At 54.6% G+C, this 15,199-nt stretch overlaps 2 protein-coding genes across 5 annotated transcripts in view; both read right to left on the reverse strand.

The window, feature by feature from the left end:
- Positions 1-13,164, reverse strand: part of MST1R (macrophage stimulating 1 receptor) — a 78,683-nt gene extending 65,519 nt beyond the window's left edge. The window contains exon 1 of one of the 4 annotated variants that reach the window (XM_077277162.1): positions 13,082-13,163. The gene's annotated coding sequence lies outside the window, so the exon portion shown is untranslated. Of the gene's footprint in view, positions 1-1,569; positions 1,718-13,081 lie in introns of those variants that run through there. The other 3 variants (XM_077277163.1, XM_077277164.1, XM_077277166.1) reach the window with 3 other exon arrangements.
- Positions 1-15,199, reverse strand: part of MON1A (MON1 vesicular trafficking associated A) — a 112,532-nt gene that overhangs the window by 50,884 nt on the left and 46,449 nt on the right. The window lies entirely within an intron of this gene.

Genomic DNA, 15,199 nt, shown 5'->3' on the forward strand with positions numbered 1-15,199 from the left:
CAGTATTGGGGTATCGGGCGCAGTAATAGGGACACACAGCAGCAGAGGGTCAGTATTGGGGTATCAGGGGCAGTAATAGGGACACACAGCAGCAGAGGTTCAGTATTGGGGTATCAGGTGTGGTAATAGGGGCACATAGCAGCAGAGGGTCAGTATTGGGGTATCAGGGGCAGTAATAGGGACACACAGCAGCAGAGGTTCAGTATTGGGGTATCAGGTGTGGTAATAGGGGCACATAGCAGCAGAGGGTCAGTATTGGGGTATCAGGTGCAGTAACGGGCACACAGTAGCAAAGGGTCAGTATTGGGGCATCAGGTGCAGTAATAGGGGCACACAGCAGAGGGTCAGTATTGGGGTATCAGATGCAGTAATAAGGACACACAGTAGCAGAGGGTCAGTATTGGGGTATCAGGTGCAGTAATAGGGACACACAGCAGCAGAGGGTCAGTATTGGGGTATCAGGTGCAGTAATAAGGACACACAGCAGAGGGTCAGTATTGGGGTATCAGGTGCAGTAACAGGGACACACAGTAGCAGAGGGTCAGTATTGGGGTATCAGGTGCAGTAATAGGGACACACAGTAGCAGAGGGTCAGTATTGGGGTATCAGGAGCAGTAATAGGGACACATACGGCAGCAGCGGCTCAGTATTGGGGTATCAGGTGCAGTAATAGGGACACACAGCAGCAGAGGGTCAGTATTGGGGTATCAGGTGCAGTAATAGGGACACATACGGCAGCATCGGCTCAGTATTGGGGTGAGTAGTTTGTGCAGACTGGGGTAGATACAGGTGGTGCAGGGAATGTCAGAAGTTAATGTGTCTGTGCTGTAATCTCCGCAGACGAGTCGTGGCCGAAGAAGTCGTCATGTCGGTCTGGGCCAGATGTAGAAGTGAAGGATTATCAGAGAGTCAGCGGTCAGTCACTGTCCGTAAACTCCTGTGTGCTCTGCAGCACTGCTATAAGGTCACTATGCACTGTGAGGTCACCATATGGCGGTGACATCAGTGTTAGTTTATATAGAGAGATTTTGCCGAGGGTCTCCTACACCCACAACTAACGTGCGCCACCTGAGTTGTAATCGGGGTTTCCGGTTAGGGGCCACTCAGATTCCCCCCCCCCCCCTGAGCTGGACCCCTAGCTACGCCTCTGAGTCAACAGCAAGATCCAGAACCAAAGACCCCCCCCAACACCGAGGAGCAAGGAAACACATGACCCTCCCCCAGTAATGGCTGATAACAGGGAGCAGCAGAGCACTCACACCTCTGGATGTGTCGCGTCCTTTGTGGGGATTTTTACAGAAGGTGAAAGTTCATACACAGATTTCCGCACACCCCCTGAGGGGAGGGGTCTTACAATAGCTCCGCCCACCCCATGTATGCTCTGGGGTGACCTCGGGTCCTGTTGATCGGACGCTCACAGGCGTCCTGTCCCCCCAGATTCTCTACAGAGTGTGGCCATATTCCAGCCCCCGGGGAACTGCGCCAAAAACAAAATCACCTAGAGCAGTAACGTGACCTCAGAGCCCTCTGTATACACTATATATATATATATATATATATACTATATACCTTCACCTCAGTGGCAGTTTCGGTTTTCAGTCTCGCTCAGTATGACTCTGCTGATCCCACAGATCCCTCACCTGCAGCCACTACCCTTCCTGCATTCCAGGCACCAAACCTGCAGAGTCCTGCGCCCCAGGGTGGGGCCGAACAAAAGTGCACACCCCCCAGATTAACACTGTGACAGCTAGATCACATGACACATATACAAGAACGAGACAATCAGCGGTGACGTCACTGAGAATGTCTCCTATCCATCACCAGAGATCAGCGGTGACATCACTGAGAATGCCTCCTATCCATCACCAGAGATCAGCGGTGACATCACTGAGAATGCCTCCTATCCATCACCAGAGATCAGCGGTGACATCACTGAGAATGCCTCCTATCCATCACCAGAGATCAGCGGTGACATCACTGAGAATGCCTCCTATCCATCACCAGAGATCAGCGGTGACATCACTGAGAATGCCTCCTATCCATCACCAGAGATCAGCGGTGACATCACTGAGAATGCCTCCTATCCATCACCAGAGATCAGCGGTGACATCACTGAGAATGCCTCCTATCCATCACCAGAGATCAGAGGTGACATCACTGAGAATGCCTCCTATCCATCACCAGAGATCAGCGGTGACATCACTGAGAATGCCTCCTATCCATCACTAGAGATCAGCGGTGACATCACTGAGAATGTCTCCTATCCATCACCAGAGATCAGCGGTGACATCACTGAGAATGCCTCCTATCCATCACCAGAGATCAGCGGTGACATCACTGAGAATGTCTCCTATCCATCACTAGAGATCAGCGGTGACATCACTGAGAATGCCTCCTATCCATCACCAGAGATCAGCGGTGACATCACTGAGAATGCCTCCTATCCATCACCAGAGATCAGAGGTGACATCACTGAGAATGCCTCCTATCCATCACCAGAGATCAGAGGTGACATCACTGAGAATGCCTCCTATCCATCACCAGAGATCAGCGGTGACATCACTGAGAATGCCTCCTATCCATCACCAGAGATCAGCGGTGACATCACTAAGAATGGGCCAGAGATCAGCGGTGACATCACTGAGAATGCCTCCTATCCATCACCAGAGATCAGCGGTGACATCACTGAGAATGTCTCCTATCCATCACCAGAGATCAGCGGTGACATCACTGAGAATGTCTCCTATCCATCACTAGAGATCAGCGGTGACATCACTGAGAATGCCTCCTATCCATCACCAGAGATCAGCGGTGACATCACTGAGAATGCCTCCTATCCATCACCAGAGATCAGCGGTGACATCACTGAGAATGCCTCCTATCCATCACCAGAGATCAGCGGTGACATCACTGAGAATGCCTCCTATCCATCACCAGAGATCAGCGGTGACATCACTGAGAATGCCTCCTATCCATCACCAGAGATCAGAGGTGACATCACTGAGAATGTCTCCTATCCATCACCAGAGATCAGCGGTGACATCACTGAGAATGCCTCCTATCCATCACCAGAGATCAGCGGTGACATCACTGAGAATGTCTCCTATCCATCACCAGAGATCAGCGGTGACATCACTGAGAATGCCTCCTATCCATCACTAGAGATCAGCGGTGACATCACTGAGAATGCCTCCTATCCATCACCACAGATCAGAGGTGACATCACTGAGAATGCCTCCTATCCATCACCAGAGATCAGCGGTGACATCACTGAGAATGTCTCCTATCCATCACCAGAGATCAGCGGTGACATCACTGAGAATGTCTCCTATCCATCACCAGAGATCAGCGGTGACATCACTGAGAATGTCTCCTATCCATCACCAGAGATCAGCGGTGACATCACTGAGAATACCTCCTATCCATCACCAGAGATCAGCGGTGACATCACTGAGAATGCCTCCTATCCATCACCAGAGATCAGCGGTGACATCACTGAGAATGCCTCCTATCCATCACCAGAGATCAGAGGTGACATCACTGAGAATGCCTCCTATCCATCACCAGAGATCAGCGGTGACATCACTGAGAATGCCTCCTATCCATCACCAGAGATCAGCGGTGACATCACTGAGAATGCCTCCTATCCATCACCAGAGATCAGCGGTGACATCACTGAGAATGTCTCCTATCCATCACCAGAGATCAGAGGTGACATCACTGAGAATGCCTCCTATCCATCACCAGAGATCAGCGGTGACATCACTGAGAATGCCTCCTATCCATCACCAGAGATCAGCGGTGACATCACTGAGAATGCCTCCTATCCATCACCAGAGATCAGAGGTGACATCACTGAGAATGCCTCCTATCCATCACCAGAGATCAGCGGTGACATCACTGAGAATGTCTCCTATCCATCACCAGAGATCAGAGGTGACATCACTGAGAATGCCTCCTATCCATCACCAGAGATCAGAGGTGACATCACTGAGAATACCTCCTATCCATCACTAGAGATCAGCGGTGACATCACTGAGAATGTCTCCTATCCATCACCAGAGATCAGAGGTGACATCACTGAGAATGCCTCCTATCCATCACCAGAGATCAGCGGTGACATCACTGAGAATGTCTCCTATCCATCACCAGAGATCAGCGGTGACATCACTGAGAATGCCTCCTATCCATCACCAGAGATCAGTGGTGACATCACTGAGAATGTCTCCTATCCATCACCAGAGATCAGCGGTGACATCACTGAGAATGTCTCCTATCCATCACCAGAGATCAGCGGTGACATCACTGAGAATGTCTCCTATCCATCACCAGAGATCAGAGGTGACATCACTGAGAATGTCTCCTATCCATCACCAGAGATCAGCGGTGACATCACTGAGAATGTCTCCTATCCATCACCAGAGATCAGAGGTGACATCACTGAGAATGCCTCCTATCCATCACCAGAGATCAGCGGTGACATCACTGAGAATGCCTCCTATCCATCACCAGAGATCAGAGGTGACATCACTGAGAATGCCTCCTATCCATCACCAGAGATCAGCGGTGACCTCACTGAGAATGCCTCCTATCCATCACCAGAGATCAGAGGTGACATCACTGAGAATGCCTCCTATCCATCACTAGAGATCAGAGGTGACATCACTGAGAATGCCTCCTATCCATCACCAGAGATCAGCGGTGACATCACTGAGAATGTCTCCTATCCATCACCAGAGATCAGCGGTGACATCACTGAGAATGCCTCCTATCCATCACTAGAGATCAGCGGTGACATCACTGAGAATGCCTCCTATCCATCACCAGAGATCAGCGGTGACATCACTGAGAATGTCTCCTATCCATCACCAGAGATCAGCGGTGACATCACTGAGAATGTCTCCTATCCATCACCAGAGATCAGCGGTGACATCACTGAGAATGCCTCCTATCCATCACCAGAGATCAGCGGTGACATCACTGAGAATGTCTCCTATCCATCACCAGAGATCAGCGGTGACATCACTGAGAATGCCTCCTATCCATCACCAGAGATCAGCGGTGACATCACTGAGAATGCCTCCTATCCATCACTAGAGATCAGCGGTGACATCACTGAGAATGCCTCCTATCCATCACCACAGATCAGAGGTGACATCACTGAGAATGCCTCCTATCCATCACCAGAGATCAGCGGTGACATCACTGAGAATGTCTCCTATCCATCACCAGAGATCAGCGGTGACATCACTGAGAATACCTCCTATCCATCACCAGAGATCAGCGGTGACATCACTGAGAATGCCTCCTATCCATCACCAGAGATCAGCGGTGACATCACTGAGAATGCCTCCTATCCATCACCAGAGATCAGCGGTGACATCACTGAGAATGCCTCCTATCCATCAGAGATAAGCGGTGACATCACTGAGAATGTCTCCTATCCATCACCAGAGATCAGCGGTGACATCACTGAGAATGCCTCCTATCCATCAGAGATAAGCGGTGACATCACTGAGAATGTCTCCTATCCATCACCAGAGATCAGAGGTGACATCACTGAGAATGCCTCCTATCCATCACCAGAGATCAGTGGTGACATCACTGAGAATGCCTCCTATCCATCACCAGAGATCAGCGGTGACATCACTGAGAATGTCTCCTATCCATCACCAGAGATCAGCGGTGACATCACTGAGAATGTCTCCTATCCATCACCAGAGATCAGCGGTGACATCACTGAGAATGTCTCCTATCCATCACCAGAGATCAGAGGTGACATCACTGAGAATGCCTCCTATCCATCACTAGAGATCAGCGGTGACATCACTGAGAATGCCTCCTATCCATCACCAGAGATCAGAGGTGACATCACTGAGAATGCCTCCTATCCATCACCAGAGATCAGCGGTGACATCACTGAGAATGTCTCCTATCCATCACCAGAGATCAGAGGTGACATCACTGAGAATGCCTCCTATCCATCACTAGAGATCAGCGGTGACATCACTGAGAATGTCTCCTATCCATCCCCAGAGATCAGCGGTGACATCACTGAGAATGTCTCCTATCCATCACTAGAGATCAGCGGTGACATCACTGAGAATGCCTCCTATCCATCACCAGAGATCAGAGGTGACATCACTGAGAATGTCTCCTATCCATCACCAGGGATCAGAGGTGACATCACTGAGAATGCCTCCTATCCATCACCAGAGATCAGCGGTGACATCACTGAGAATGCCTCCTATCCATCACCAGAGATCAGAGGTGACATCACTGAGAATGCCTCCTATCCATCACCAGAGATCAGCGGTGACATCACTGAGAATGTCTCCTATCCATCACCAGAGATCAGCGGTGACATCACTGAGAATGCCTCCTATCCATCACTAGAGATCAGCGGTGACATCACTGAGAATGTCTCCTATCCATCACCAGAGATCAGAGGTGACATCACTGAGAATGCCTCCTATCCATCACTAGAGATCAGCGGTGACATCACTGAGAATGCCTCCTATCCATCACCAGAGATCAGCGGTGACATCACTGAGAATGTCTCCTATCCATCACCAGAGATCAGCGGTGACATCACTGAGAATGCCTCCTATCCATCACCAGAGATCAGAGGTGACATCACTGAGAATGTCTCCTATCCATCACCAGAGATCAGAGGTGACATCACTGAGAATGTCTCCTATCCATCACCAGAGATCAGCGGTGACATCACTGAGAATGCCTCCTATCCATCACCAGAGATCAGAGGTGACATCACTGAGAATGCCTCCTATCCATCACCAGAGATCAGCGGTGACATCACTGAGAATGTCTCCTATCCATCACCAGAGATCAGCGGTGACATCACTGAGAATGTCTCCTATCCATCACCAGAGATCAGCGGTGACATCACTGAGAATGCCTCCTATCCATCACCAGAGATCAGCGGTGACATCACTGAGAATGTCTCCTATCCATCACCAGAGATCAGCGGTGACATCACTGAGAATGCCTCCTATCCATCACCAGAGATCAGCGGTGACATCACTGAGAATGTCTCCTATCCATCACCAGAGATCAGAGGTGACATCACTGAGAATGTCTCCTATCCATCACCAGAGATCAGCGGTGACATCACTGAGAATGTCTCCTATCCATCACCAGAGATCAGAGGTGACATCACTGAGAATGCCTCCTATCCATCACCAGAGATCAGCGGTGACATCACTGAGAATGCCTCCTATCCATCACCAGAGATCAGAGGTGACATCACTGAGAATGCCTCCTATCCATCACCAGAGATCAGCGGTGACATCACTGAGAATGTCTCCTATCCATCACCAGAGATCAGCGGTGACATCACTGAGAATGCCTCCTATCCATCACTAGAGATCAGCGGTGACATCACTGAGAATGTCTCCTATCCATCACCAGAGATCAGAGGTGACATCACTGAGAATGCCTCCTATCCATCACTAGAGATCAGCGGTGACATCACTGAGAATGCCTCCTATCCATCACCAGAGATCAGCGGTGACATCACTGAGAATGTCTCCTATCCATCACCAGAGATCAGCAGTGACATCACTGAGAATGTCTCCTATCCATCACCAGAGATCAGAGGTGACATCACTGAGAATGCCTCCTATCCATCACCAGAGATCAGCGGTGACATCACTGAGAATGTCTCCTATCCATCACCAGAGATCAGCGGTGACATCACTGAGAATGTCTCCTATCCATCACCAGAGATCAGCGGTGACATCACTGAGAATGCCTCCTATCCATCACCAGAGATCAGCGGTGACATCACTGAGAATGTCTCCTATCCATCACTAGAGATCAGCGGTGACCTCACTGAGAATGCCTCCTATCCATCACCAGAGATCAGCGGTGATATCACTGAGAATGTCTCCTATCCATCACCAGAGATCAGAGGTGACATCACTGAGAATGTCTCCTATCCATCACTAGAGATCAGAGGTGACATCACTGAGAATGTCTCCTATCCATCACCAGAGATCAGCGGTGACATCACTGAGAATGTCTCCTATCCATCACCAGAGATCAGCGGTGACATCACTGAGAATGCCTCCTATCCATCACCAGAGATCAGAGGTGACATCACTGAGAATGCCTCCTATCCATCACCAGAGATCAGCGGTGACATCACTGAGAATGCCTCCTATCCATCACCAGAGATCAGCGGTGACATCACTGAGAATGCCTCCTATCCATCACCAGAGATCAGAGGTGACATCACTGAGAATGCCTCCTATCCATCACCAGAGATCAGAGGTGACATCACTGAGAATGTCTCCTATCCATCACCAGAGATCAGAGGTGACATCACTGAGAATGCCTCCTATCCATCACCAGAGATCAGCGGTGACATCACTGAGAATGTCTCCTATCCATCACCAGAGATCAGAGGTGACATCACTGAGAATGTCTCCTATCCATCACCAGAGATCAGCGGTGACCTCACTGAGAATGCCTCCTATCCATCACCAGAGATCAGCGGTGACATCACTGAGAATGTCTCCTATCCATCACCAGAGATCAGCGGTGACATCACTGAGAATGCCTCCTATCCATCACTAGAGATCAGCGGTGACATCACTGAGAATGTCTCCTATCCGTCACCAGAGATCAGCGGTGACATCACTGAGAATGCCTCCTATCCATCACCAGAGATCAGCGGTGACATCACTGAGAATGTCTCCTATCCGTCACCAGAGATCAGCGGTGACATCACTGAGAATGTCTCCTATCCATCACCAGAGGTGACATCACTGAGAATGCCTCCTATCCATCACCGGAGATCAGAGGTGACATCACTGAGAATGTCTCCTATCCATCACCAGAGATCAGCGGTGACATCACTGAGAATGCCTCCTATCCATCACTAGAGATCAGCGGTGACATCACTGAGAATGCCGCCTATCCATCACCGGAGATCAGCGGTGACATCACTGAGAATGCCTCCTATCCATCACCGGAGATCTGTTCGGGTTGTGGCTCCTTCACTATCATCGTTGGTAAACGCCGGGTGATGCCAATTTCCAGCTTTATAATCACCTCTAACCTTGTGCCAAGAAACAGCAGCCATGGGAGGAGGCCACAAAGCAGGAGAAGCTATAAGAACGGAGCAGAACGTTTACAAGTCGGCCTTTCCTCAGTTCAATATGTAATTAAGAAATAGCAGTTACCAGGAACAGTGGAGGTCAAGATAAGGTCTGGAAGACCAAGCAAAATGTCAGTGAGAGCTGCTCCTAGGATTGCTAGAGGCAGAGTCTGGAGATGTTACATTGTTCTTCTGGTCAGAGACAGCGGCACAAAAGTTGGGAAATGTCCCAGAAATGTCTTTTCTGTTCCTGATCTCAACATCTCGGCTTCAAGTTGCTGCAGTTCTGTCCATGTCACTAGTGACCGGGGCTGTGGAGTGGAGTGGGAGGTTTGGGGTACCGACCCCACAGTCCTGATTCCTTGTGCACACTGGGACAAAACTGCAGCTGTGTGATCTCCTGATGAGGTCCCAGCTGTTTCCGCTCTCCTGCAGCAAATGCCAAATCTCCAATGTCAGCACAGCATCTGAGCGGCGTATCTCAGCCTCGCGCCTTGGTGTATCTCAGCCTCGGGCCTTGGTGTATCTCAGCCTCGGGCCTTGGTGTATCTCAGCCTCGGGCCTTGGTGTATCTCAGCCTCTTTGTATCTCAGCCTCTTTGTATCTCAGCCTCAGGCCATCTCAGCCTCGGGCCATCTCAGCCTCGGGCCATCTCAGCCTCGGGGTATCTCAGCCTCGGCGTATCTCAGCCTCGGCGTATCTCAGCCTCAGGCCTTGGCGTATCTCAGCCTCGGGCCTTGGTGTATCTCAGCCTCGGCGTATCTCAGCCTCGGCGTATCTCAGCCTCGGCGTATCTCAGCCTCAGGCCTTGGCGTATCTCAGCCTCTTTGTATCTCAGCCTCGGGCCATCTCAGCCTCGGGCCATCTCAGCCTCAGGGTATCTCAGCCTCGGGGTATCTCAGCCTCGGCGTATCTCAGCCTCGGCGTATCTCAGCCTCGGCGTATCTCAGCCTCAGGCCTTGGCGTATCTCAGCCTCGGGCCTTGGTGTATCTCAGCCTCGGCGTATCTCAGCCTCGGCGTATCTCAGCCTCGGCGTATCTCAGCCTCAGGCCTTGGCGTATCTCAGCCTCGGGCCTTGGTGTATCTCAGCCTCGGCGTATCTCAGCCTCAGGCCTTGGCGTATCTCAGTCTCGGGCCTTGGTGTATCTCAGCCTCGGCGTATCTCAGCCTCGGCGTATCTCAGCCTCGGCGTATCTCAGCCTCAGGCCTTGGTGTATCTCAGTCTCGGGCCTTGGTGTATCTCAGCCTCGGCCCTTGGTGTATCTCAGCCTCGGCGTATCTCAGCCTCGGCGTATCTCAGCCTCGGCGTATCTCAGCCTCAGGCCTTGGCGTATCTCAGCCTCGGGCCTTGGTGTATCTCAGCCTCGGCGTATCTCAGCCTCGGCGTATCTCAGCCTCGGCGTATCTCAGCCTCAGGCCTTGGCGTATCTCAGCCTCTTTGTATCTCAGCCTCGGGCCATCTCAGCCTCGGGCCATCTCAGCCTCGGGCCATCTCAGCCTCGGGCCATCTCAGCCTCGGGGTATCTCAGCCTCGGCGTATCTCAGCCTCGGCGTATCTCAGCCTCAGGCCTTGGCGTATCTCAGCCTCGGGCCTTGGTGTATCTCAGCCTCGGCGTATCTCAGCCTCAGGCCTTGGCGTATCTCAGCCTCGGGCCTTGGTGTATCTCAGCCTCGGCGTATCTCAGCCTCAGGCCTTGGCGTATCTCAGCCTCGGGCCTTGGTGTATCTCAGCCTCTTTGTATCTCAGCCTCTTTGTATCTCAGCCTCGGGCCATCTCAGCCTCGGGCCATCTCAGCCTCAGGCCATCTCAGCCTCAGGGTATCTCAGCCTCGGGGTATCTCAGCCTCGGCGTATCTCAGCCTCGGCGTATCTCAGCCTCAGGCCTTGGCGTATCTCAGCCTCGGCGTATCTCAGCCTCGGCGTATCTCAGCCTCGGCGTATCTCAGCCTCAGGCCTTGGCGTATCTCAGCCTCGGGCCTTGGTGTATCTCAGCCTCAGCGTATCTCAGCCTCAGGCCTTGGCGTATCTCAGCCTCGGGCCTCGGCGTATCTCAGCCTCGGGCCTCGGCGTATCTCAGCCTCGGCGTATCTCAGCCTCGGGCCTCGGCGTATCTCAGCCTCGGGCCTCGGCGTATCTCAGCCTCGGGCCTTGGTGTATCTCAGCCTCTTTGTATCTCAGCCTCGGGCCATCTCAGCCTCGGGCCATCTCAGCCTCGGGCCATCTCAGCCTCAGGGTATCTCAGCCTCGGGGTATCTCAGCCTCGGCGTATCTCAGCCTCAGGCCTTGGCGTATCTCAGCCTCGGGCCTTGGTGTATCTCAGCCTCGGCGTATCTCAGCCTCGGCGTATCTCAGCCTCAGGCCTTGGCGTATCTCAGCCTCGGGCCTTGGTGTATCTCAGCCTCGGCGTATCTCAGCCTCGGCGTATCTCAGCCTCGGCGTATCTCAGCCTCAGGCCTTGGCGTATCTCAGCCTCGGGCCTTGGTGTATCTCAGCCTCAGCGTATCTCAGCCTCAGGCCTTGGCGTATCTCAGCCTCGGGCCTCGGCGTATCTCAGCCTCGGCGTATCTCAGCCTCGGGCCTCGGCGTATCTCAGCCTCGGGCCTCGGCGTATCTCAGCCTCGGCGTATCTCAGCCTCGGGCCTCGGCGTATCTCAGCCTCGGGCCTCGGCGTATCTCAGCCTCAGGCCTTGGCGTATCTCAGCCTCAGCGTATCTCAGCCTCAGGCCTTGGCGTATCTCAGCCTCTTTGTATCTCAGCCTCGGGCCTCGGCGTATCTCAGCCTCGGGCCTCGGTGTATCTCAGCCTCGGCGTATCTCAGCCGCGGGCTGATCTCCATCTCTGGGAGCCTCTGTCCCTCTGACAACTCTTCCCGGCAGTTCTCACTGGCTCTTTGGATGACTTCACCCCGGCAGCGCCAGCACTGGAGGACTACTGCTCCCAGTATAACCAATAACCCAGCGCAGCCTCTGCTCTCCCGGATTCTGGATCCCCGCGCTGCACATCTGGAGTCGCACCTGAGGAGCGTCGCCCCTTTAACAATACAGACAATACACAGGAAATGATGGTGATCTACGGGCGAGCGGGGCAAACAAGGGAGCGGCCCGAAAATCCCCAGGATCCCACTGCCGGGGAACCACAGCCTCCTGTCAGGCCACAGGGTGGAGGACTACAACTCTCAGCAAACCCAGACAATAAGTGAATGGCTAGGCGGTATCCGCCCCGCAGGGTCTCACCTCCCCCCGTACAGGACGATGGTGGCCACATGGGTCATCACACGACCGCCCCTGCAGAGAGGACCCAGTGCCAGGAAGAGTTACCAGAGGGTCCAGGGGCCCCCACACCACAGACCGAGGAACATGAGGAGGCAGCAGCTGATCGCCAAAGATCCCATCCTGCCCAACATGGCAGATCACATTGCACGTACACTGGACCCGCAGAACCGGCAAGACCACAGCGCCGACCCCGCGTCACCAGGATCCCGAGGAAAGATCCCAAGAATCAGAGAGATCCCAAGGGAAGATCCGAGAATCAGAGAGATCTCAAGAGAAGATCCGAGAATCTGAGAGATCCCAAGAAAAGATCAGAGAGATCCCAAGGGAAGATCCAAGAATCAGAGAGATTTCAAGAAAAGATCAGAGAATCAGAGAGATCCCAAGGGAAGATCCGAGAATCAGAGAGATCTCAAGAAAAGATCAGAGAATCAGAGAGATCCCAAGGGAAGATCCAAGAATCAGAGAGATCTCAAGAGAAGATCCGAGAATCAGAGAGATCCCAAGGGAAGATCCGAGAATCAGAGAGATCCCAAGGGAAGATCCGAGAATCAGAGAGATCCCAAGGGAAGATCCGAGAATCAGAGACATCCCAAGGGAAGATCCGAGAATCAGAGACATCCCAAGGGAAGATCCGAGAATCAGAGAGATCCCCAGGAATCCAGACCCTGGGCGCCTGGCACTTACCTGCTGCAGCTGAGGAATGTGTCCGGGGAGGAGGATGGGAGTTGTGGTCTGACCGGGAGCAGCTGGAGGAGGAGGAGGAGCGGCGACTCCACCCGGCCTCCAAGTTACACAATCAGCGGGCGCAGCCTCCTACCTGCCTCACCTCAGGGCAGGGCCCGGTGTCTGCTGCTCGGCCGCCTGGTGGTCCGGCGTCTGCTGCTCGGCCGCCTGGTGGTCCGGTGTCTGCTGCTCGGCCGCCTGGTGGTCCGGCGTCTGCTGCTCGGCCGTCTGGTGGTCCGGCGTCTGCTGCTCGGCCGTCTGGTGGTCCGGCGTCTGCTGCTCGGCCGTCTGGTGGTCCGGCGTCTGCTGCTCGGCCGTCTGGTGGTCCGGCGTCTGCTGCTCGGCCGCCTGGTGGTCCGGCGTCTGCTGCTCGGCCGCCTGGTGGTCCGGCGTCTGCTGCTCGGCCGTCTGGTGGTCCGGCGTCTGCTGCTCGGCCGTCTGGTGGTCCGGCGTCTGCTGCTCGGCCGTCTGGTGGTCCGGCGTCTGCTGCTCGGCCGCCTGGTGGTCCGGCGTCTGCTGCTCGGCCGTCTGGTGGTCCGGCGTCTGCTGCTCGGCCGTCTGGTGGTCCGGCGTCTGCTGCTCGGCCGCCTGGTGGTCCGGCGTCTGCTGCTCGGCCGTCTGGTGGTCCGGCGTCTGCTGCTCGGCCGCCTGGTGGTCCGGCGTCTGCTGCTCGGCCGCCTGGTGGTCCGGCGTCTGCTGCTCGGCCGCCTGGTGGTCCGGCGTCTGCTGCTCGGCCGTCTGGTGGTCCGGCGTCTGCTGCTCGGCCGCCTGGTGGTCCGGCGTCTGCTGCTCGGCCGCCTGGTGGTCCGGTGTCTGCTGCTCGGCCGCCTGGTGGTCCGGCGTCTGCTGCTCGGCCGTCTGGTGGTCCGGCGTCTGCTGCTCGGCCGTGTGGTGTCTGCTGCTCGGCGGTCTGGTGGTCCGGTGTCTGCTGCTTGGTTGTCTGGTGGTCCGGTGTCTGCTGCTCAGCGGTCTGGTGTCTGCTGCTCGGCCGTCTGGTGGTCCGGTGTCTGCTGCTCGGCCGTGTGGTGTCTGCTGCTCGGCCGCCTGGTGGTCCGGTGTCTGCTGCTCGGCGGTCTGGTGTCTGCTGCTCGGCCGCCTGGTGGTCCGGTGTCTGCTGCTCGGCCGTGTGGTGTCTGCTGCTCGGCCGCCTGGTGGTCCGGTGTCTGCTGCTCGGCCGTCTGGTGGTCCGGTGTCTGCTGCTCGGCCGTCTGGTGGTCCGGTGTCTGCTGCTCGGCCGCCTGGTGGTCCGGTGTCTTCTGCTCGGCGGTCCGGTGTCTGCTGCTCGGCCGTGTGATGTCTGCTGCTCGGCCGCCTGGTGGTCCGGTGTCTGCTGCTCGGCTGTCTGGTGGTCCGGTGTCTGCTGCTCGGCCGTCTGGTGGTCCGGTGTCTGCTGCTCGGCCGTGTGGTGTCTGCTGCACGGCCGCCTGGTGGTCCGGTGTCTGCTGCTCGGCCGTCTGGTGGTCCGGTGTCTGCTGCTCGGCGGTCTGGTGTCTGCTGCTCGGCCGTCTGGTGGTCCGGTGTCTGCTGCTCGGCCATGTGGTGTCTGCTGCACGGCCGCCTGGTGGTCCGGTGTCTGCTGCTCGGCCATCTGGTGGTCCGGTGTCTGCTGCTCGGCCGTCTGGTGGTCCGGCGTCTGTTGCTCCTGATCACTGCCTGACGGGAGGGAACGAGAACTAGAGCTGTAATACTAATAATAATAATGTGGAGGAGGGGAGACGTCACTAGGGAATGTAAACATGATGAAAACAGGAAGACGGAAAACCGAGAAAACTGGGAATGACCAACCTGCGAGCGATCTGCGGTGCACGAGGAGGTCGGAGCCTGACACCGGGCCCTCAGAGCCGCACATATGGCGACCGTGCTACCATCCAATGTGACATATCCTCCACAGCATGCTGCCAGCACTATAGGAGCTGGAACTTCATTGCCCTGAGAGTATCCAAGAGCCATCATGTATGGGAAACTGACTAATGTACAAAGGGGAGGGGCAGAGAATAACAAAGGCCCCTAGCATCTCACTGAGGAGCAATCTACAGTCGTCTCAAGCTCTGATCTCTTCCCTCTCCCGCCCAGCCTCTG

The sequence above is a fragment of the Ranitomeya variabilis genome, chromosome 8, assembly GCF_051348905.1.
Source record: "Ranitomeya variabilis isolate aRanVar5 chromosome 8, aRanVar5.hap1, whole genome shotgun sequence".
Classification (NCBI taxonomy): Eukaryota; Metazoa; Chordata; class Amphibia; order Anura; family Dendrobatidae; genus Ranitomeya; species Ranitomeya variabilis.